Below are 25,541 nucleotides of genomic sequence, written 5' to 3'. Positions count from 1 at the left end.
GTTAAAGATTATAACACTTATCATTGTTTTAATGGTCTTTGGTTAAAGATTATAACACTTATCAATGTTTTAATGGTCTTTGGTTAAAGATTATAACACTTATCAATGTTTTAATGGTCTTTGGTTAAAGATTATAACATTTATCAATGTTTTAATGGTATTTGTTTAAATATTATAACACTTATCAATGTTTTAATGGTCTTTGGTTAAAGATTATAACATTTATCAATGTTTTAATGGTAACCATTAAAACATTGATAAATGTTATAATCTTTAACCAAATACCATTAAAATATTGATAAATGTTATAATCTTTAACCAAAGACCATTAAAACATTGATAAGTGTTATAATCTTTAAACAAATACCATTAAAACATTGATAAATGTTATAATCTTTAACCAAATACCATTAAAATATTGATAAATATTATAATCTTTAACCAAATACCATTAAAACAATGATAAATGTTATAATCTTTAACCAAAGACCATTAAAACAGTATCCCACTGACACAGTGGTATGTTTGCGGATTTACAATGATATAAACCAGAGCACAGATAGCCCATTATGTAGTTTTGTGCTTAATTACAAGCAATTAAAACATTGGTAACTGTTATAATCTTTAACAAAAGACCATTCGAAAGTACTATGTCGAACAGAAATGTCATTGAAAGTAGAAAGACGTACTTATTGCAAGTTCATGCCTATTACAATAGCGTCTAGAATAATTATAAGATAAACGGCTAAGCGATTCATTTGCGACAAAGGGCATATTACAACCCAGTTTACTTTAATAAGTAAACGATTAGTATTATTTTTTTCAGTTACATAGATCACGATTATCTTTCTTAAATAAAAAAACAAGTACAATTAAAGTCACAAACTAGTCCCGACTTAAAGGTCAACACTATACAAGGCTATCCTTTCACGATTAAATATATTATTTATTTGATTATAAAAACTGAAATGATTTAAAATTTCTACGGATGTATGAACGGCACCTTTATAAAACTTTTCTTTTGTGTAAGTCGTTATATATAATTTCAAAGAAATCGAAACACAGTATGGGAGACTATACCAAAAACAAGGTTTTGGAATGATATAACTGAATTGAAGTATTTACTTGCATCAGCGAACCTCATATTCAATTTAGCGCCGTGGTTTCATTTACTGATTGCGCCATATCTTCACCTTACAAGTTTATGCCTCTTGATATAACTGTAAGTTTTATGTTAACCTTTAAACTAAGGATTCAATGAGTTATATTCTATGATAAGTAAAGTAAATGGGAATTTTTATTTGTTTGAAGTTAAGCACATAGCAGCACAACGAGCTCACTGTGCTCTGCCTACTACGGGTATAGAAACCCGGTTTCTAGCGTTGTAAATCCGCAGACATTCCACTGTGATACTTGGGGGCGGGAAGATAGAGATCTAAAAGCGCCGTTTTAGTTCAAAATACGCACTTATTGTAGGTAAGCATTCAACCGAATCAGTTGAAACGCATCTATGATATCTCTTATAATGCAAGTAATAGTCGTTTATCAAAAAACAAATGTTTCAAACTTATATGTGAATTTGCGAGATGGCATAAGACAGATATGGATAACAAACAAAACAACGTAAAACCCCCAAGATGGGAAAGTCCGCGAAACACTTCATTAACTCAGACAAATAGTTTTTCGTTCTCAAATTAATATCCCAGAAAGTCGTAAAGAAATCTCCTAGGAGGAACGTGGGAGATCATTAAAGTTGAAACACTAGCATTCAATTTTACAGAGAATACTATCTCAAAGTGCTGTATATTTTTTCTGGCTGGATCTGTCCCCTTCCGAACTTTTCTAACAAATAGCCAGTCACCAGGAAAAGGACATTGATTCTAGATCAGCTTTTGTTCTTTACAAACTTCCAGTCTTTGAACGATGTTTATGTCAGAAATAGCATACCTGTATATTCAAGTTTAGTTTTTACAAGGATTTCTGTGTTACTCCATGTGTCAACCGTCTTCATAAACACCCAGAACTCGTTTCTGTACTGTTTCTAATTAGTTAATTAGCATCATATTTCTGTTAACATGTCATTATATAATATAACTAATATATGATTTGTTTTAGCGTAAGGTTACACATTAGGCTATATGTGCTACGTCCACCGCGGGGAATCAATTTTCGGATTTCAGCATTGCTGTAAACTTACCGCTGGTCCATTGGGTAACTATCTGATAAAGATAAAGTATTGTTGTACAATTACTTTTTTCAAACTACTCCCCAAAAAATATAGAAGAACATTCTCGAAATCAACATATCTGGAACATGGTGCTTCCATAAGTGTTTTATATAGATTATAAATATTTTGGTTCTCTTAATTGTAAACATGGTAGTTTCTGATCTAATTGAGATGTTTGTGATATTAACGAATATGCATGATACTTATTCGGAGCTACGTTGATTTTTGAGTAAAACGAAATCTATGTAAAGTATTAAGTTTATTAATTTTTGTCAGATTTTAAATATATGAATGGAAATATATATTTCATATTTACATATAAACTATTTACTAAACAAATGAAAACTCTCTGTGAAACCCAGAGTATAATTTATATTATTTAAAGAAACTAGTGGCTATTTTAGTAAAATAAATGGCATAAAACATAAAATACAACATTAAACGTTAAACAAACAAGAATATACAGCCTTTTTCAATATAGATATGATAGAAATAAAACTAGGATGACTTGTACTCTAATGTTTCGTTTACAGGTAGTTGAGTATGTTACCTTAAAGTGATTTGGAAAATGCAAGTCAACAGGACACGTAACAGTTAAAGCCTAAACAACATGGATCAGAACTACATTTTGACATCATTTGGCGTTAGTATGGAGTATGATGCCACCGAAAATTAATCGTTTTTGGGGAGAGTATGAAACAGCCCTTTCTGATGCAAGATATTCATATATGCAAATTTTAAAGATTAACTGAGGCGGAGGATTTAGATTTTAGAATACCCCTTCTACGTAATGGAATTTTAAAACAAAATAATATGGATCAGCTTGGAGCACCATGACCATCCAGAAAGAAGCCTGCAACAAGCTGTACCAAAGCCATGGTTAGCAAAGTGTGACGTCTTGAAGCAGGTAAGAATCCAAAAATGCATATTCAGTGACAAAATCCGTCTACTTGTCCAGGGCAACAGCACGCAACGTAATTGAGTAGGGTCTCCGTATGAAAGCGAGGCCAATAGGTTATGGGTTCACCTATATAAGGTTTACAGTCATACCTCATGTTCAACTGTAGCATACCTTAAGAGGCTAGAGAATGAAACGGATATTTATGCTATCCCATACAAATATATAACGGTAAAATCGCTGGATACAGCGTCTATGGATTTTTGTGCCAACGAACTGTTGGAACGGGTGATGGGAAATCATATTTGGTGTATACTAGACAGATCATATACAGCAACAGGGAGTAGTGGAGTGCTTTGGACATGATAGCAATACGATGGTACCTTTGTCAATTTAAATTACGCTGCAGGGCCACTGTCAAATATACAGTCATCAGATAAATCGTGACTTTAGCGTGGCGAGATGGACTATAACGATGTGGTGAGGCTCCAAATTTTTTGTTAATATAACAACTTAACATCTGTATAATGCTAGATTTCACACTTACATAGTATTCTATATTCTAGTTCTTGTTGGAGATTACTAGCAAGAGTTATATTACTTCCAACAACATATTTCGTAGGAGAACTGGAAAACAATATTTTGTGATTGTTTCAGAAAAAAATAATAATTCAAGTGATATAATACTATTTCGACAGAACCCAAAAACTTCAAATTTTCTATTACACACACCTCCTCTGATATAATGCAATAAGGGAAAACGTACCTTTTGTACAACGAACACCAGAAATTGTTAGATTAAATCATTCGTGCTAACAGAAGCCAAGCACATAAAACAAAGACGAAAAAAACACTTAATTTTTGTCATTTCTTCAATCATTACTTTACTTTCATTGTTGTTGGCTGAACTACGTAGCAATCAACCAAAACCCAATTCACAAGGCCATGCTCAGCTGTATGAGGAAACAAACAAGATGTAACCTATAAGTGGAATTCTCTATTAATAACTACCAAAGCTAGAAAGGTCTAATGTAGAAGCTCCTAGGCCCAAAGTAATTCCATTATAGTCCCTAAAGAAATACATATGGTTTATCAAAATCAATAAAGCAGAATGGAATGAAGAAGAAGTACAAATAAGTTAGGTGTAAATGGCAAAAAATAACTATGAAACTTAACTACATTACTATGAATATTTTTCAATTTTACCAAGAGAAGTCTGAAATTAGTCAATACATTATAGTGTAAAGTGAAACATTAAGCACAATTTATACATGAAATTTATGTTCCTCATATAAATCAATATACGTTATTACAAACGTCAACGTGACTTAACACTCCTCCCAAGAAATAGTTATCAGCCCAACTGCAGTTGTGATCATTGGTGTTATATATATGTCCTACCCTACAATATTATCCAGACTAAAATCCTATCCAAGATCATAGAAAACATAAAAAAATACTTAAACTCAAATCAAGAATTTACAAACTTATAATGATATTGTGTGTAAAAGTTAATTTTAACAAAGAAGTTGAAAAATTCTTTTTGAAAGCAATCTTTGAATTCAGCATTTAGAAGATGTCGAAAGATTACTTCTGAGCATTTTTCAACTCTGTGCATCAATACAACATCTTGCGTTTATTTCATGTAAAAAAGTTATATTAACGATTAAAACCACATACTTTGTCCTAAGACAAAATATACTAAAACATTTTGTTATTGTGACCTCATTTATTTACATTAACACGTGGATTTAAATTTGATGTTAACTGTATTGGAATTACGTTAAAATGGTTGCTAATACTGGAATTAAGTTAACCTAATTATTAACCGAGAAGTTAATCTTTAATACGATCGCTAACTCTAGAAATAACTCTGTCTGATCTTGAACTATAGAATTTATCCAGTTTGATCGTTAATTATAGAATTCATCCAGTCAGATTGTTAAAACTAAAATTATTTCGATCTCATAAGTTATTCTAATATTCATGTTATTCATGTTTTTCGTGTTGTGTAGTTTTTTTTTTCAATTCAACACATTTGTGATATAAAAACAACATAAATATATGAAATTACATTGAATTACAAGAATGAAGTAGGACAGTTAATTCGTCGTTTCATTGATTAATTATTAATTCGTCTCTAGTACCAGATAAACATGTATGTAGTATTTTAACGTCATTTTTGTAATATAAAAATTCACACACACACACACATATATATATTAAATTTTGATTTTGTTTTTGGAATTGAATCTACATTAGATAGAATTCTGTACGTTATGACGATGTACGTTAATATCAGTTGTAAAATTAAGCCCACGGAGAGAAATGAATTTTAATCAATTACCTTAAAAAATATAAAGAAGATATTTAAGTATTTTCCATGGATTTTAGTGTATATTTAAATTTACGAATTTCAATAATTTTTATTTTCTGAAATTGCTTTCTAAGTAGTAGTGAACTTTAAAAGGATACTAAAATTAAAAAAGCATCATTCAGTAAAGTGTAAACCCCAACTTATTTTGCAGAAAATAAAGCCTATTCTAACTAAGTTATTAATGGTAATCACTTCCAATTTGATAACATGTTTCTGAAACAAAACATGCGAGAATCAGAGACGTAAGTTATTGAACTTTGAGTAAAACCAGATTTCTCTTCGGTTAATGGGTTACTTTATTGTTTCTCAGCACTGACTGGATGAGCTTAATGTTTTTCACAGATACATGAATAAACAAAATACTACTTAAATGTTTGGATATGATGTCATACACACAAGTCAACGTTAGCGTTTAGAGACGTTATAATTCATGTACAATCAGATGAGTGTTTCACGCTTGAGCCATGTCACCCTCCTCGGAAAGATGCGAGATGGAATTACCGACGCTATTGTTTTGCTTATTTCTGCATTAATATGTCCATTTCGTCATTCCATATGCCAGTTAAAAAGTTCACGAAGCACCGGTAGAATAAATACCTCATATATCAACATTCCGAAAATATAAAAAGTTAGATCCAAATTAAGTTTTGAGTAAGCTCAGAAAAGCAGACCAGACCATAAAGTCCTGAGAAGAATGTTTTACGTTAGAGAGATATATACCGAGTTGTGCGTGAAAGACTGATAGACATTTAATAAACTACTCAAATTATATTTATATTAATGTTTTTTTTCTGTAGTTTTACACCATAACAATTAATCTGTCCTTGAATGACCTTTAGGACCAAATATTATTTACGGAACCATTATACAATGTACAAAAAATCTCAGGAATTCATAAGGTGATATAAAATTTTACCAACTATTTACATAATAGGTGATGCCTACATTTGAACCATGTTAATATACTTATAAGTACTTGTACAGTGAATGTTTATGTAGATACGGGTCAAAGTGGAATCTCATTCCAATATGCCCATAAAAAATATTTTGAGCTTTACAGGGTGACCAACGTAACTCAGTTTCTGTCCTTACAAATTAATGAAATGAAAACTCAACGCATTATAGCATCTGGTTGGTAAGATTGTTCAGTTTATCAGAGTAATTACTACATACAAAAGTCATGTCAGTTAGCTACTTCATCTGTGATATGTTAACTATTTTTATGGAGAAACTTGAAGATATTTCAATGTGGTAATTTAATGTGGATGAGGTTTCTATGAGATCTTCAACATTGTTATGAGAATACGATACTCTGGAAAACTAATGGTAAAGAGACCGGCTTTCAGTATCTTGATCAACTCCCATACTCACAAGAAAATGGGCTCTATTTAAAAGTCCACATACTTTGTATAATAATAATGATATCAAGTTATAAACAGGTGAAACTGCAGTACAACAAGAACACTAGTCACACATTAAGATGTATAAGTGCATTTTGATGTACAAAAATGGATGATGGAGAGTAACTACAGCGTATTGAATCTGTGAAGGCTGGAGAAGTGTGAAAAATTGACCTATCAATTTTCAAACACAATGAAAAGTAACTTTTCTTCCCGGAATCATAACAAATTAAGAATATTTAAACACATAAATATTTATTTTAAATGTTGTAAGGTCCATTATGACAGCCTAACTTCACTCCTAAAAAGTTGTTCTTAATACGATAAGTATTACGTAACAAAACAAGGCTATCCTAAAGATTTTCTTAAGCAAAACTATTTTTCACGTAATTTACAAAGAGCTTTTTAACTAGACATTTGCATAACACATTTAAGCAAGGCATAATCTTATATAAAAAAATGATAAAACATTCAAGCCAATAAATGTTAATAATCTTCAGACTGTTACAGAAGCTGGTGCAATATTTACACCAACATTATGGTCAAAGTATTACATAAAATTCAGACAAATATTTCTACGATGTCCTATCTTTCATAATTATTTATTATTTTAACCAATAAGGGTGTATCACATGAGTTAAATAACATCGGTCTGCGAACAGCACATAAAGTTATTTTAAAAGTGTCAGAGAATCAGAGGGCCGACTTAAAATTAGTTTGATAAAAGTGAATATGGAAGAATGCAGTTAGTTGAAAAATTGATCTCCTTCTTAAGCGCTTTGGTAAATAATTGATACATGAGACGTTTTACTTCGCAAATTAGAGAGTCACTTTTCTTGATAACAGTTTGATAAAAAGGTAAATCACCATGGATGGCCAGGTGGATCTTCTAGAATTTATCTGTGTAATTAAGACGGAGTGTTTTGAAGAGGTAACTGCGGTTCTTCACTTCATTAACTGTATTAGATTTATCATGTCTATGAACATTGGAAGTATTCTGTCTTCAGTAATTACAGTGCTTAATAACTTATGTGAAAGGCTTGCTTAAACCTGGCTTGTACTCATTTTTCACTGTAGCTCCATACCTGTATACATTCTATCACTAAATATATAACCATGTACATCTCATTACGTATTAATATCAATATCATTCGAGAGTGCTTACTTAACTGTAACATGTCAAGATCCTTATTAGAATATGAATGAATAGAAATACGGTTCGTGAACTCGACCAGTACTTCGAGGTTATGCCGTACAGACAAAGACTAATGTCTTCATTAGATGATTCTTTTGGTCTTACATTACATGAATAATTATGTTCAAATAAAAAGCACCTCATTTCACGGCGCTATTATGATAATCTTTAAGTTCATTAAGGATACGAGACGGCGTTGAGAGAATGGTGATATATGGGTGTCAGAGTTTATTAATAAAACAACTAAAGGAAGATTTCTTCTCAGACTGCAGTCTAAAACTTTACATAAAACCAATAAATTAATCGCTGAAAACTGTAGCACATAAGAAGAAAAATGCATTTAATGTAAATTTTAGATGACACCTGTCTCGATTAAAATAATTAGACGAACAAACAGCCGGAGTCTGAACAACATGAAAACATTCGAATAATCTGTTACAAAGAAAAAAAAACCAGATGATAAAACAGCAGAATATCATAGGATTCGATTTTGTATTTATCATATATGAATATTTACATGCTTTTAATGGGGAACGTTCTTTCTTGTTACCTACTCTTATTTTCATATTTCGATTTTTTGTACACAATTTTCTTGCTAATTGTTTGAGTATAGACTACATTAAATCAATTTATTCTCTTTTAGAGTTATTTCTTCATACCCTCGGGAATAATGGTGCCGACTAGTAAAAATATCGAAATCTACGCACCAACTTTATTGGTCTTGATATTAGATTCGTCTCATAAATCCATCCATGTATTGATGAAAATCTTAAGAACCGACATATAATGCTACCAAAGAGTTTAAAATATAATTTTTCACATTACTGTTTGTGAATATTTATTAGGAAAAGTAAACTACCTTGAAAGATTTGACACTGGTGACGTTTCGAACTATATAATGATGGATTTCTTCATCCGGACACCAAGCCTGAAGTATTCTTCAACATGGAGCCCGAAACGTCGTCACTATGGAAAATCTCCACGCAGTTGTTCTTCGTAAACTGCATCCTCTATGTAATCAAAAGTAAAATAATACAGTAAAGAAAGTTCATATCGTAGTAATTTTATAAAAACTCCTTGAAATAATTGTCTCCATACAACATGATATTAGTTGTTGTTTTTTTACAGTTCGAGATTTATTGAATTACACATACATCTTCGCCTTCATGCGAACTTCTAAATATCAAGACAAAAGCATTATTCCACGAATTAGTGAATCTCCTATTAAATAATATATATGTTACGTTGCCATCAATATAAAGAATACAAGTGAAAAACATTTTTTAACAACAAAAACTGAAATTCCCTTTTCGTACATACATTCACACAACATTTTCGGACGAGAATACTAATTATGATAAAAGTCTACAAGAATAGAACGTCAATGTTACAAAACACAAGTAAAAGATGGAGCTCAATGATTATTAACCCGACGCACAACACTGATTTACTCATACGACAATATATAAGTTTACAGTTAGAAATAATTCAATATTATATACTATTGAATTTTAATTCTAGACACAAGAACCTGACTTTTGATAGAAGCTTTCTATTAAGTTTCGAATTCCCAGTCTCCGTTTCCATCTGTTCATGGCAAAGACTGAGTTCTTTTTGAGACTTGTTTGTTTGTTTGATGTTAAGCACAAAGCCACACTATGGGCTATTTGTGCCATGCCCCCACGGGTATCGAAACCCGGTTTCTAGCGTTGTACGTCCGCAGACATACCGCTGTGCCACTGGGGGGGGGGTCTTTTTTGATGCAGCTGCCAACATGCTTGTAATAAATACACGGTGTAGGTTACTGAAGCTTCAGAAAATTTCTTTATCTGCCTTGAAAACATTAGTTGCATTACATCATTCGTATGTGAAAAAAACGAGAGTAATCGCTCTCAGGTTAACGTTTAAGATACTTATAAGCATGGATAAACAAAACGATTTAAAATACTTATAATCATGGTTAAACAAAACAATTTAAACAAATATACATACCGATATTATACTTCGAACTTCTATATAGAAAAATATGAAATAAAATAAACAAATACTATTTCTGCAACTGTATCTGTGTATTCACTAAAAGTTTTATCCATGTATAAAACGCGCGAAACAATTAAATCGTTAATATTTCCTCTTTAAAATATATTTAACGTTTTGATAAATATATTCCAAACTCAAACTTCTAATTCTTTAACCAGGACTTTGTAATAAAGTATGGGTTCTAAAAATATTTGTCATCTACTGTTGTCGACATATAAGCTTAAAATACCAAAAAAGCCTGAAGAAAAGAAAAGCGATAATAGATTCCATAAAATCTATAGATGATAGATATAGTCTACCCAGTGCCAAAATGAAGAAAACATTTTTTACAAAAAGCTTTCATTTTTCGTATAATAGTAAAGTTTTATCTATAGAAATAAATACTTGAGCAATATAACTTGGTGTTCAAAATTATTTATAACGTTCCTTGTTGATGTAGTATAAATTAATAATAATTAAATTATATTCAAAGATAATACAAATATTAAAGTTACTATCATTTTGCTATATATAAACAGATTGGTAGCTAGACCAAACTACATTGTTATATATATATTAATTGTTATTATAACACTGCAGAATCTTAACATGATCACCATTGGTGGTATTAATCTCACAGTGCCTCGTTTCACATGATAATATGAAATATCCACCTTCTAGTTACAAAGCCGGACTTACATTATAATTTTTTTTCTAGCTCGTATAGTTCTTTAACAGACATAAAAGCGCTATTCAAATCCAGTGAATATGACATTTATCAAAGTGTGTGAAAGGGATTGGTCCTTTCGCTTCCAGGACGGTTTACATTGTCAATGTTTCTATAGAGGACCGACCAGTCCTAGTTCTTGGTATTGTTGGCTTATAACACCTTGGACTTAGATTGAATCTTTTGAGTTACAAAAAACTTCATTCAAATATATTCAATGAAGGCTGAACTGAAAACCCTGCTGGTTAAATTCGATACCCATCATCAAGTTTCAAAGTCTGTCAGATAAGAGGCTTAGTTAGGTTCAAGAGTATATATTGGGAACCTGCTTATACTCAGGATTACGCGTATAAGGCATGATGTTCTCGAAGTTTGGTCACGTGAGACAGAAAGAAAAGAGATTTTTTTTAAACACTTTATCGCATCTGCAATCGTTTTCTCCATGACTCAGTGATAACAACCACATTTAGAACATTTCTTACCTCTGTGTATAGTGTCAATAACAGATGTTTCCCAATTGATGTTTTTACGTAGTATGTCTTCAGTACGGTACAGTATACCAATAATCCAAGTTGTTCAACGGTAAAGCTACAAAATAACTTCAAAATCTTTGAGGAAGATTTACCTTTCCAAGACCAGTTAATCTTTATCAACTAATTGTATAAGTTGTAGGTTTTTTTATGTAAAAAACTTTCAATAAAGAATTATCAAGCCATTTCCAAGATTTGTTTGAAAACATATATTATTTACTGCAATATAACAAATATGAATTATTACCGTAACAACTTCAAATAGCATAATTTATGTAAGGTATTTTAGACATTTAATTAACACATGTGAAATAACTGTCCTATTTAATAACTCGTTACTGCATTTACTCAGCAAGTGAAGCTTTCCCAGCTCCACTATAAAGCAATATATTTACTCTATAATAGAGAATTAAGATGAAAATAATGTTTGATTTAGCCAAGAATAGTTTTGATTCGTAAATTGGTAAAGTCAGGGAAAAAGTTTAATTCTATTTGTCTTCTTTATTTTCTTTTGATAATTTTATCTTTGATCAAACTTTTTATATATTCAAAATCGGTTATTTTCTATTACGCATAAAATGTATAGGTTGATTACTTTATTCTAATACGTACAGTCAATAATAATAATGTACTTACAACCTTTTCGTCATTCACATATACGGCAACAAAATCAAAAATGTATTGGTGACGAAATCTGAAACCACCGGATCGAAAACACCTGGACTCTTTCGAAAGATATATTGTGTTCTCTGATCGATTACTAGGCGTGAGAAAAACTTATGAAACAAAGTAAAGAAATCAAAGCATGAAAGCCAATCATATATATTACGGTTGCTCAGAACAACATAAAAAAATCACTATTAATCTCATAACTTAAAACAAAATTAAAATCAAAATACTTTCAACGTAACTTTAAAAAATACAGATATGAAACGAGTTAGCTATAATATTTTAGTATAGTTGTTGGTTTTTTAGCTCGAAGCTACTCAATGGGTTATCTGTGCTCTCTCTACCGCGGGAAATCAAAATCAGAATTTTAGAGTTCTAAATTGGGAGACGTACCGCTAGGGGACTTTAGTACAGCTAACTCGAACAAGAGGGAAACCTCAATAGCCGCGACACTTGAAATTCGTTTAGATAGAATTAGAGTAAATTAATGTATGATACTTTTTTTTGTCCCCCTTTTTATTAACAATATTTTTGTGCGCCAGCAACACCAAGCGTGGGGCGCGCGAATATCCTATTTTATTTTATTACTCATCAGGATCTCTACCAGTCTACCCTCAAAGTGAAATTCTTTAGGCAGGATTAGAGTAAATTAATCTATGAGACCTTGAACGTGATACATATATCAATCAAAAGGGTTTGACCTCTTGAGTCCAAAACTGTAATTAGATCTCAAATCGGTCAGGAGATGGCGGAGCTATAAGCTAAAAGTTTGTACTTGAAAAAAACAAAAACAAACAAACTCAAAGTCATTCTATGAGCCGTTATGCCGCGGCTAAAAATTGGAGATTTATAAAACACTTGCTTCCTAGCGATATACTTTTGATCCAACATACAACAGTTAGGATTTTTGTTGTTGTTGTTAAGCGCAAAGTTATCAATATTGGTTATCTGTGCTGCGCCCACGAAACCATGTTTTTAGCATTATAAGTCTGCAGACTTATTGCTGAGTCACTGGGGCATTTAGAATACAAGAAATTCGCAAAATCATCTGTCAAAAAATAAAAATGCACTTATTATATAACCACCATATAAAAATCGACAAACCTTAGGACACCCTAATCACTCTTGTTATGTGTAACATAACATAACGATACTGTAGCAAAAAATCAATATTATCTCTTTTATCGAAGGTTTATTTTCTTTAGCGTAAAAAAATGAAACATAAAACTATTCTTGGAATGTTTTTACTACGTAGTAAAATAATTGCCCTATTTTGTGTGTTTGTTTAAGTGATATTTACCGAAAACTAAAAAACAAATCTGAGAAATATCATTTGGTTATCTGTATGTGATGGTGTTGGATTTCGATCATCATGGCTTCTTGGTTAAAATGTTTAGATGATTGTCTTTTGAATGCTTTTGTTTATCAATTATTACATAATGTACAAGTTTTCATGACTTACATCAACCTTAGAATAAGTTGAAAACAAGAAGTTAACGCAGGTTTGTTTTATGATATCTGTTGTATTGAATGTTCTGTTAGCCACTTGATACTTTTGGCAGTAAATGTTATACGGACGTGAAAACTGATTCCTTAATAATTACTTCTTTTCAAAACGCATATCACATTCGTTTCTTGTTATTATCTCTTCGTGTTATCTTTCAAGCACTAAACGCATGACACAGTGACTCGTCACAGACTAAATACGGTTGATATCACTTTTCGTCAAACATGACTGTGTCATAGTTCATAGCATAAATAGATTTTATTCAAGATAAAATCAGTTTAAAAAGGTCAGTAGCATATAAAAACAGGGGGATATAAACTAGAGCTTCTATCCAAATGGTGTAAACATTCTTAGTGTGAATTCTATCAAACTTCTCTACAGGGACACGCAGGTAAAGTAATTTTGTGATATTACGTACAGCTAGCAGTATTAGCACTAGCATGAAAATCAGAACGATGTCATCGAACTGTAATTTGGAGACAGAAATACGAGGCCTGCTATTTTCCAAGACCGCTAATTAGAATTTATTGATAACGATCTTTTAAGAGCAAAGAAAAAGCCGCTGCTTGAGAGTAGTCTTGTTAGTGTCAAAAGCAGGGCGAAAGTGGGAGCTCTTGACAAAAAACAGATGACCTGAACACTCTAGGAATCATGGTTATTTACAAGCGTTTCCGCATTAGATAAAAGTTGAATTTAATAAATCTAACCTAATTTCCCTCTAACCTGACTGCTGAAAACTGTCATAAATTAAAAGCATCCATATATTTTATTTTACAAATATTTTATGTCAAGTTATTTGACGTGTTATTCTATTTTCATTTTATCGTATTACAAACTAGATTAGAGAAGACAACAATCTATTTATCATATTCTTCAAAGTCTCATTGGTTAGCTACAACAAATATTGGCTTAAGTGCTGTAAAAATGAGTATACCTGAGTTACAATGGATATTGTTCCCAAGTGCTATAAAATGAGTGTACCAGAGTTACAATGAACATTAATCTAAGTGCTGTAAAATTATTATACTCCAGTTACAATAAATATTAGCCTGAGTGCTGTAAAATGAGTATACTAAGTTACAATTAATATTATTCCTAAGTGCTGTAAACTTAGTATACTCAAGTTGCAATGAATAGGAGCCTAAGTACTGTAAAATGAGTATGCCCGAAATAGTTAATTACTATGCTGTACAAATGAATAAATATATTTATAATAATTTTAGTCGACTTTTAAAATCAAAAATAGAAAGATTGCGAACGAATTTTATAAAGCAGGCAGACAGGTACGAAACTCAACAAATTACATTAGCTTAGTTGTCGTTCTTTCTACTGCTTGAGCAAGTTCCATATCTTCAGACTCAGTCTTCCTAGAAATGGAAAACCAATCTTGATATGCATTGGATTATAATTCAGATCAACCAAAAGAAAATACTTCTATATGGAAGACCATGCCTAACAGACATTATGCGCTGTAAACTAAAGACGTTGAAGAGGAAAGTTTACTTTTAATGTCTTGTCAGCACTCAAGCCGTTTACTAGAAATAACCATCCCCTAAGGGTTTGATGAACTTTGATGATGGTAGTATTAATCGACAGAGAGAGAGAGTGAAGACCGTATTGAGTGATGTTTGACTCTGCATAGCTTCCACATTTGAGCTTATGATTTGACGATATTTGAAAAAAAAGGTATTCCTTCTTCATTAACGATGTTATTGTTTACTCCTTTTTTTTTAAATAGCTCAGTTGACTATCGATATGCAAGTTAATTAAAACTTCCATACGTTATCAAACTATTTGTGGATAATAATACGTAGAGTTAAAAAAACTACGTAAGTACATCCGTAGAAGTAACTCTTCTTGGACAATGCATAGAAAACAGCCTTGATAAGGTTCGTTTAAGTTTTAAAGTGATACTTCAACATTTAGAGCTACACATTATTGTCACTTATATGGTTTGCTCACAGTTCATTAACGAAGGTAAAATTCATGATTACGGAATACGTTCACAAAGATTTGCGTTTGCCTATAGCTTATTAGCGTAATCATTGTTGGTGATTAAGGAGTGTTTTAAATAAATCTTTTCTTTAATAATAGACATTATTCACGATTATGGAATATTTAAAATAGATAAAGTGTTTTCATTACTGTTTGTTGAAGGTTTACTTATAAGGATATTTTTGAAGACACTGGAATATTTTCATCAATATTTGCTAGTAGGTTAATAATACGGTAGGTTATTATGTCCATTAATGTATGTCAGATGGTGCTTGTATTTCCATTCTGAACCGAACCTTATGCAACAAAAGTGCCTCACACTATTATTTGGGATTATAGGAGTTTAAAATTAGTATTGATAGTTTCTTGAAAAGTAAACGATGGGTTTCAATTTTTACTTTTCTCAAAAGTGGGTGTGATAAAACGGCCATAAAGAACCAAATAGTCTCTTGTTTTCCTTAAGATATGTTAAACAACTAGTTTAGTGGGCTATAGAGTTCAAAAACAGCCAACTTGATTTAGAACTACAAATCAGTAGCAGCAACAACCGCCTAATCTGCTTCTCTGAAAACCAGTAGCAGCAACCACTGCCTAATCTGCTACCGTGAAAACCAGTAGTAACAAACACTGCCTAATCTGCTTCCATATAAACCAGTAGTAACAAACACCGCCTAATCTGCTACTTTGAAAACCAGTAGTAGCAACCACTGCCTAATATGCTACCGTGAAAACCTGTAGTAACAAACACCGCCTAATCTGCTACCGTAAAAACCAGTAGTAGTAACCACTGCCTAATCTGCTACCGTAAAAACCTGTAGTAACAAACACCGCCTAATCTGCTACCGTAAAAACCAGTAGTAGTAACCACTGCCTAATCTGCTACCGTGAAAACCAGTAGTAGTAAACACCGCTTAATCTGCTACCGTGAAAACCAGTAGTAGCAAACATCGCATGATCTGCTACAGTGAAAACCAGTAGTAACAAACACCGCCTAATCTGCTACCGTAAAAACCAGTAATAGCAACCACTGCCTAATCTGCTACCGTGAAAACCAGTAGTAGCAACCACTGCCTAATCTGCTACCGTAAAAACCAGTAATAGCAACCACTGCCTAATCTGCTACCGTGAAAACCAGTAGTAGTAAACATCGCCTAATCTGCTACTTTGAAAACCAGTAGTAGCAACCACTGCCTAATCTGTTACCGCAAAAACCTGTAGTAACAAACACCGCCTAATCTGCTACCGTGAAAACCAGTAGTAACAACCACTGCCTAATCTGCTACCGTGAAAACCTGTAGTAACAAACACCGCCTAATCTGCTACCGTGAAAACTAGTAGTAGCAAACACCACCTAATATGCTACTTTGAAAACCAGTAGTAGTAAACACCGCCTAATCTGCTACCGTGAAAACCAGTAGTAGTAAACACCACCTAATCTGCTACCGTGAAAACCAGTAGTAGTAAACACCACCTAATCTGCTACCGTGAAAACCAGTAGTAGTAAACACCACCTAATCTGCTACTTTGAAAACCAGTAGTAGCAAACACCACCTAATATGCTACTTTGAAAACCAGTAGTAGCAACCACTGCCTAATCTGCTTCTCTGAACCAAATAGGGGAATTACCTGTCATCATTATAATTCTACCGTATCTAAAATTGCAAAGCTCCTTCAGCGGCATATTACGGCTCGAACCTTGAACCGTAGGACCTCCAGTCCGGCATGCCAACCACTAGGCTACGTCCATCCCAGTTTGCCAGTATATTATTAACTTGGGCATTGTTAACGTAGGGCAGCTTTCCCAAACGTTTTTGGCCACGGAACACTTTTCAGCTGAGAAAAAGCTTAAGGAACACTAGACATGTGAAATATCGGTGTAGACTCTGTAGATGGTATGTTGCGCGCGCAGTGCCCTCTAGATTTGTATATTTTTCCTTTATTTATTTAATCAAATTACGTATTAATTAATTTTTACATTTTTATGCTTATGATATATTTTAGGTACAAACCTCTCCACTAAGATATTATGTAGAATAGATATGGCATCTTATATAATTCTTCTTCAGTGTGAACTCGATATTATATAATTCTAATACATAGGAAAATATTTCGTAATAAGTTATGATCGTACAAAAAGTGTTAACTATTTTATAAAAAATTAAAATCATGATTTTCTCACGGAACACCTATCAATCTCGGATGGAACACCAATGTTTCGCGGAACATAGTTTTGGAAACGCTGACATAGGGTATTGTTATCAATGTTTGCCACATTTATATGTGATTCATATGTTATTAGGACCCTTTACAGGAAGATGTGGTTAAACGGCCATTGTAACTTTGAATGCAGTTTTTCACTAACTAAGATGAATGTTACCAAAACTTGAAAGGTTATAGAATAACTTATTTTTATTATAAATGCCGTGGCGAAAATATATGTCACTTTGTTGATGTGGAGTAAAGCGGTCCCGCAAGTGGGGGGTGGAACGTCTTACCCTTTGCAACTCATCGTAAAGCAACCACAAGGAATTAAAACTAGTAACTGTGTTTCTTTTACTGTGTATTTGGCTGTTTATAATTCATCATTATAGGAAATAAGTAAATTTAAATTCTCTAAAATATCTACCTTGTAATCATGTAAAGATTCAAAGGACTTATCTTAGAGCCCGGCATGGCCAGGTGGTTAGGGCGCTCGACTCGTAATCTGACGGTCGCGGGTTCGAATCCCCGTCCCACCAAACATGCTCACCCTTTCAGCCGTGGGGCGTTATAAGGTGACGGTCAGTCCCACTATTCGTTGGTAAAAGAGTAGCCCAAGAATTGGCGGGAGGTCGGTTGGCCTTCCCTCTAGTCTTCCACTGCTAAATTAGGGACGGCTAGCGCAGATAGCCCTCGTGTAGCTTTGCGCGAAATTCAAAACAAACAAACTTATCTTAGATCAAAGTTGTTCTAAAACAAAAATTTAAATTGCGCTTTGGTTATTTACATTCGCCCCTGTTCGATAGTGCTTTTATGCAAGGGGTCACGTGAAATATATTTACATACAGTTGTGCTAAATGGTAGCATATCATAACTGATGATATACAGGGGTGGCCGTTTTATCGAAAGGAATCTTATATCTTATTTAACTTTCCCCTAATCAACAAAGTCATGAACTCATACGTTATTTGATGCATAAATACTTTAGAAAAAGCCTTTGAAAAACCAAATGGATCATATGGATCCCATCGGTAATTTTAGGGTTAACATATACATTCTTTATTATTATAGAGTATTATCATTAAAGTTTGCCAGTTTTTTTATGTGGGTCATACGTTATTAGAGCTCTATAACCAATAAAGTCATGAACCCAAAAACAGTTTGTTGCTTCAATAGTTTCGAAAAAACGCGATGAAAAACAGATGAATCTTATAGACATTTTTGATGAATTCTGAGTACTTTTATCTTTGCCTACCTACAGTCTGTTTTCATTATTGTACAATATCAAGTAGAATCAAAAGAGTTTGGAAAACTCTAGCGATTTTTACAGGTGAAAGTATTTTCTTCAGGGGTGAAGGAAGAAATTAATGTGATATCATAAATACTGCAACACGATATTATTGCCTTTTTTATCATTATCGGGTAATTTCAAAGGACCTGCCTATATTTTATTAATACAGACATTTTTGTTATTATGAATTATTATTATTAAGCCCTATCTATATATTAAATGATATAGATGTTTTAATAACTACGGAGAAATATAATTAAGGCCTACCAACATTTTATTGATACGGACATTCTTATGATTATGTATTATTTTCGTTAACTCCTATCTATATATTTTCCTAATATAGATGTAGTAGTTCTTTCATTAAGACGTGCCTATATTTTATTAATACATAATATTCGGATTACTATGAAATATTTTCATTTACTCCTGTTTATGTATTTCCTTAATATAAATGTTTTAATAACTGTGTACTTTCGTTAAGTCCTACCTATATTTTATTAACATAGATAGATATGTTTTATAATTATGAAGTGTTTTTATTAAGGCTTTCTAGAGCCTTTTGGTATTGCAATTTCTGACAGACTGTTCATATGGAAAAAGCGTCTTGTTCATGCGAGTATGTTCGTTGAATACTTGAGTGTTAGGAAAATAGCAACACGATATTGATCAAACTTTCTGTTTGGCATGAAGTACTTTAAGGGGGTGGTATATGAAATACATAATGTATACGTTAAAACCAGTAATTCTGAATGAAATAATCTTTTACTGCCAAAACGACACAAGAAATGTCTGATTTGTCAATGCAATATAAAGTTCCAAAGCATTAGAACTATAATAAGTTAACACACATACTTAAAGCATTAAAATTCAGTTGGAATCCTTTAGCTACAATAATTCTCATGTTAATAACTCCTCACTAATTAGCAAAATATTTAGACAATATGATTTGAATATTAATTATACGATAAATTACATAAGTTTGATTATCTATTTCGAAACGTAAACAGTTTCCTTGCCAATTTGGTCATTGTTTTAAAATCACAAAGAAATAAGGTGGTATATCACACCTTATCTCAGTCATAATAAAGCAAGATATACTAAAATTATGGAATACACCACTAACCAAAATTCTCGGAGATCTCGTACATTACCACACGAGTTTCTGCCTAAGATTTGTTATTCATCTAGCAATAGTTTTGTTTAACGAGATTTTTTTCAGCAAGATAAATGTTCATAGTAGTTTTAATCGTTTTGTACACTCTTCTTTAATAAATATGATAATGATTCTGTCATTTACGTTCATTTGTTGTTGGCAAATCGAAAGAAAACGTTATTTTCAAAATACGATTACTTTACACGTACAATGTACTAATAAGTAAACGTTCTAAAACTGAAAGGTTGTGATATTGATTAATATCAGAAAAGGATTTCAAATTGATTAGCCAACGTTCGTAATAAACCTTTAGAATTATATAAGAAAAAAAGATAACTCTTACCCTCTTTTTTTTTTTGCAATATTTCTTTCACTGTTTTTCACTAATGAAAAGCTATTTTTGCCCACGGCAGGATACATGATATGTTATTCCACTAATACTTTAATTAATACAATTCAAACTATTAAAATAATTTGCGTTTAGCTGTACTTGTTTTGAAAAGATACATGTTATTGTTATGGTCGTTGTATCTTCAGTTCACTGTGTGTGAAGATTTTTCGATCCTAAGACGATTAACTGTAAACAAAGCATCAGAGTAGGTTAACGATTAACATAATCATACTGTTGTTCAGGTACAGGCAGTTTGAAGGTTTTATTATTCCCATATACTGATATATTTTGGAGTCTGTTTTCATCTATAAACATGAGTCTCGTACACTCCACATGTTTGCAAACATCATCTATCTTCTTATGGATGACTTATAATATCCTGTCCCACAAGATTGAGGAAGTTATTTCTGTCTAACACGAGATTCAAACAGTTCATTTCGTATACAGTATATTGTGATTGCCTTACCGTATATTGAAAATCTGCAACGATACGTTGCACAAAATGTCAAGAAACAAATTCCTGAAGTCACTGAAATTGGTTGAATTTGAAGCTTCATAAATAGTACAGTAAAACCTTATTTCGTCTTATCGAAAACTTTTTCAGTCTGTCCACAGCTTGGAAGGCATAATAGTGTTGCCTTGAGATTAAAACGTAGGTATTTAAGAAATTTTGTTTATCGAAAGATTCAGAAAACTATTTTGCTAACAACAAATCCACATTTCAGTGATATTTTACGTTTTATTAATCCATTTCTAAGAAGAGGGGTAGTGTTATTCTTATTACGTTTGTCGTCTGTGCGTATATATGTATTCATAAAATTTCTAAAAGTCAAGTTCAGAAAGGACTCAAGACTTAAAGAGCCAGCTGAACATCAAGATTGAAAACCTTAGCATGCTTTCTACAGCATGTATAATTTTAACCTTTGATGAATGATCAATGATCAAACTCACAAAAAATATTTTGGTTCACGCAGAAGAAGGTAGGATTGAAATATATATATAATATGTATACTGCAAGCAAATGAATAAGCCATATAACAACTCAGAAACTGAAAAATGTGGAGGTTATTTTCTAGAAAAGTCCCGCATAAAAGATTTACAGAATCATATACAAGTGCAAGTGTACAATTTCATAATGATCTGAACTGCTAGATTTCACAGGATCGGCGAAGTTTCATGTCTTTTTCACGCGTATGAGCTGAGCTGCCAAAGTCGTAATTAGAGCATTGTGTTGAAGTCAGTTAAGATTTATACGCGTGTGGGGGCCGCTTATTGACAGAGTTGTTTGTATATATAGAGAGATACGGATGGTTGAGGTGATTTACAACGTTAAAAACTAAAACTAAGAGACGATGGGACAATCCCTTAAAAATAACTTTAAAACGTTTTGTTTGATTTAGTAGGTTATATGAAATAGTAGGCTTTTAAAGAAGTATCACAGATATGGTGTTCTTAGTTGTATTTTATTGTATAATTCAGAAGAGTACATTCGTAGCTTCAATGCCACATACCCTTCAAATTCTACATAAATATAGATTCAATGTGGGGAGTAAAAGACAGCTCAAAACACCATACCTATAATATATAAGCCATCACTACGTCAAGCCTAGTCTTGTTGTTTCAATTTACCATTTTTCAAGTTTTCTGGAGATAGTTGAAAACTCCGGTAAAACTCAGTGACAAGTGATGAATCGAATGATAGATTGGGCTACATATCTGTGTTTTAGTATTTGAGTTACTAGTTTGGTGATTTTTTAATCGTACAAATTTGATAATATACTACTTCAAAACTAAACATAAAATCCATAAAAAATAAATTTGCCAACAAAATGTGAATTACAGAAACAAAACTCATACTGGGAATTATATATTTATTTTTATTTCTAAACCGAGAAAATTAAATGTAGCTAAAAACAGAATAATAAAATGTAAATAATAAAATAACTTTAAGACCAAAATTCTTAAGGGAAGAAGATATTAAATTATTTTCAAAGCAAAATTTTGAAAGATAACCTGTTTTTTAAACCATGAAGTCAAACTCTTTTCATGAGCAAACTTTCGAGTGCTGGGTTCTTTACCTTCTTTTTTATCTATTATTGCACCAAATTGAAAATTATATAACGAGACCAATTTGTTTATTTTGTTGAATTTTTGTCGCAAAGTTATTCGAGTGCCATCTGCATTGCCCCCAGTAGCACAGTGGTATGTCTGCGGACTTACAACGCTAGAAGCCGGGTTTCGATACCCGTGGTGGGCAGAGCACAGATAGCCCATTGTGTAGCTTTGTGCTTAACTTCAAACAAACATACAAACATATTATCTGCATTTTCATCGCTAATTTTGAAGCGATAGACTAGATGGAAGGCAGATAGTCAGCACTACCTACCGCCAACTCTTGGCTACTCTTTACCAACAAATAGTGAGATTGACTATCATATTATCACGTACCCAAGACTGAAAGGGTGAGCATGTAGCGTGTTCGGCAGCGGGTTTCGATTCCGCCAATTATGAATCGAATGTCTTACCACAAGACCATGCTAAGCAAAGAGAAGTGTGTTTTACAAATGAGATGGAAAATGACTATGATGCAAGGAAAACACAAATATAAAAAACATTTGCTTGGTTACGTGAAGCTTACAAACAAAAGCAATGAAATTGTTTCCATGTCTGTGGTTCTCTTTTCTCACACTTAGCAGACTAGCTAAGAAAAATATGTTCAGAAAATGTGTATCAGCTATCCAAAAGAAAGACATTTTTAAACACCAAGAATACTGAGAGCATACTTTTCCAAATCATGTGATTTGACAAAATTGAAACAAAAATAGTTTCACCATAGAGGGCATCATTGTCGACTTAAGTAAGCAAATATATGAAAACCAGCTAGGAATGGTCAAACGTGTTTCTTTCCCAAGCATTCTTGGAAAATTCGAGAAGGAGCTACGTCAGAGTTGTTGTTCTTCCCAAGTCAGGGTCTGGCAATATATGTTTTTTTAGAAGACTTTTCTCACCAAATAACGCACATGGAAAGACGGAGAGTATACTTACTCAGTAAACTGACCGACATATTAGATTAACGAGGTAGGCGTACAGCAGAAAACTCGTTATGAGGACATATAATGTCAAAACGTACTTCTACAACTGACGTTCTCTTACAAGATGGCTGCAGAAGTCGGTACTGAAGATAATTTTATCACGGATACATAAACAAAGTCAGTGTTTATGTAATTCTTAGCTTTATGGATAGAGAAGTTTTATAAGCTACAAATTATAAGGCCCCTACAGTGGCATAGCGGTATGTCTACGGACTTACAACGCTAGAAACCGGGTTTCGATACTCGTGGTGGGCAGAGCACAGATAGCCCATTTTGTAGCTTTGTGCTTAATTTCAAATAAACAAACAAATTCAAATCATAAATAGAAAAAAATTCAAGGTATAGAAATGACAGTAAAAATAAAAGGATTTGATATAAAAAAAAATATAAGCCAAATTTAAAAGAAGTACAATTTAAAAAGTTATTTATCGACATTTACAAAACTGTGGACGAGATTCTTGATGAGTATCCCTGGTTTCATGAAACTTGTGACATTGAAACAAGCGCAAGAAAGCTATCACAATCGCATGGTTTCTGTTGTACACATTTTCTGCCAGAGTGACAACATCAATCTACTGAGGACATAGCTTAAAACTTTAGAGGAATGTCACCCCTTTATCGTATGAAAACTAACATCACCACGGTACAGTCACGTGATGATAGTTTACACTGTGATTGATTGTCATCCAATTAATCAGAAAGTGTTAAAATCAGTATGAAACCTATAAAAATACAGGTAGTAAAATTATGTCTAGTACTAGTTGTGATTCCAGGAATGAAATGCCGCATGAAAATCGTGTAGAAATCAAAATTTTGGATGTATAATGATACTCATCATGAAAATTGTAGCAGGAATCTATGATACAGTAGAAAATTTATGTAAGAGTCTGAAGAGGGTTCGTGAAACTAGAACTGTTAATAACAGAGGTAAAAATTAAAACTCTCCAAAAATGATATTAAACATATCAATATCCGTTTTTATGAGAAAGGTGAGAGTCCAGTACAGATTTTGCCAACGATTTTGATGTAAATATAGTAGTGTCTGATACCTATAGAACAGTGAGAGATACACGAAGTGGTCTCAATGGACGAAAAACCTCTGCTGACAAGAAGTAACAAATCAAAAGGTTAAATTGGGTTTGAACCACAAACAGTGGAATGAGCAAAGCTGGAGACGTGGGCTCTTTATAGATGAATCCAAGTCCAAATTGTTCATCAGTAAGCAATGACAGTTTGTTCTACAGTGAAATGGAGAATGACATCACAATCAACATTTCACATTTACAGTGAAGCAAGCATTTTTGGAAGTCAGTAGAAGTGTAGTTCATAAGCACTAGCTTAGTAAGTGTCATTTCTGTCCTGTGGTAATAATCTGATTTGGTTTCTCTGAAAAAACATATATAACTTCATCCTATATTATTTTTTCTGTTATATTTTGCATCAGTTCGGTGAAAAGGTTTTTAAGCCTAACTCAGATCCTACAAAAGAACATGTATATTAAATTATAACCCAGGAGACTAGTTTATGATATGTGTTTTGTTCAAAGATGTATTTGCATGTAAAATGTTCAGTGTGTATAGACAATTTAAATTAAGAAGTAGCAGTGTAGTTTCTTGTTACTTTGTTTCCAAGATATCCTAAATATCTTGAATTACATTTACAATTGTAACTTACAAAATTATTAAGGAATTTTCAGAAATAACAATTGTTGTACAGTATACTCAAAAATTATGACTGGTACTCAGAGACACATAGATATTTATAGGTATAAACAAATAATCAGCTATACATATATACAGGGTGGGCCAAAAGTAGGGTTACAGTTACTCTATTATTTGTTTCTCCTTCACAATCACGTTTTAAATATA

The 25,541-nt window shown here is 32.4% G+C and overlaps 1 protein-coding gene across 2 annotated transcripts in view; it reads right to left on the bottom strand.

Annotated features, from left to right (window-relative positions):
* Nucleotides 1–25,541, bottom strand: part of LOC106457009 (leucine-rich repeat and immunoglobulin-like domain-containing nogo receptor-interacting protein 1) — a 46,232-nt gene that overhangs the window by 4,912 nt on the left and 15,779 nt on the right. For both annotated transcript variants that reach the window (XM_013916396.2, XM_022382822.1), the window contains exon 2: nt 8,957–9,107. The gene's annotated coding sequence lies outside the window, so the exon portion shown is untranslated. The remainder of the gene's footprint in view (nt 1–8,956; nt 9,108–25,541) is intronic.

The sequence above is a fragment of the Limulus polyphemus genome, unplaced genomic scaffold (genome assembly GCF_000517525.1).
Source record: "Limulus polyphemus unplaced genomic scaffold, Limulus_polyphemus-2.1.2 Scaffold281, whole genome shotgun sequence".
Taxonomy (NCBI): Eukaryota; Metazoa; Arthropoda; class Merostomata; order Xiphosura; family Limulidae; genus Limulus; species Limulus polyphemus.
This window is presented reverse-complemented; position numbering and strand designations above follow the sequence as displayed.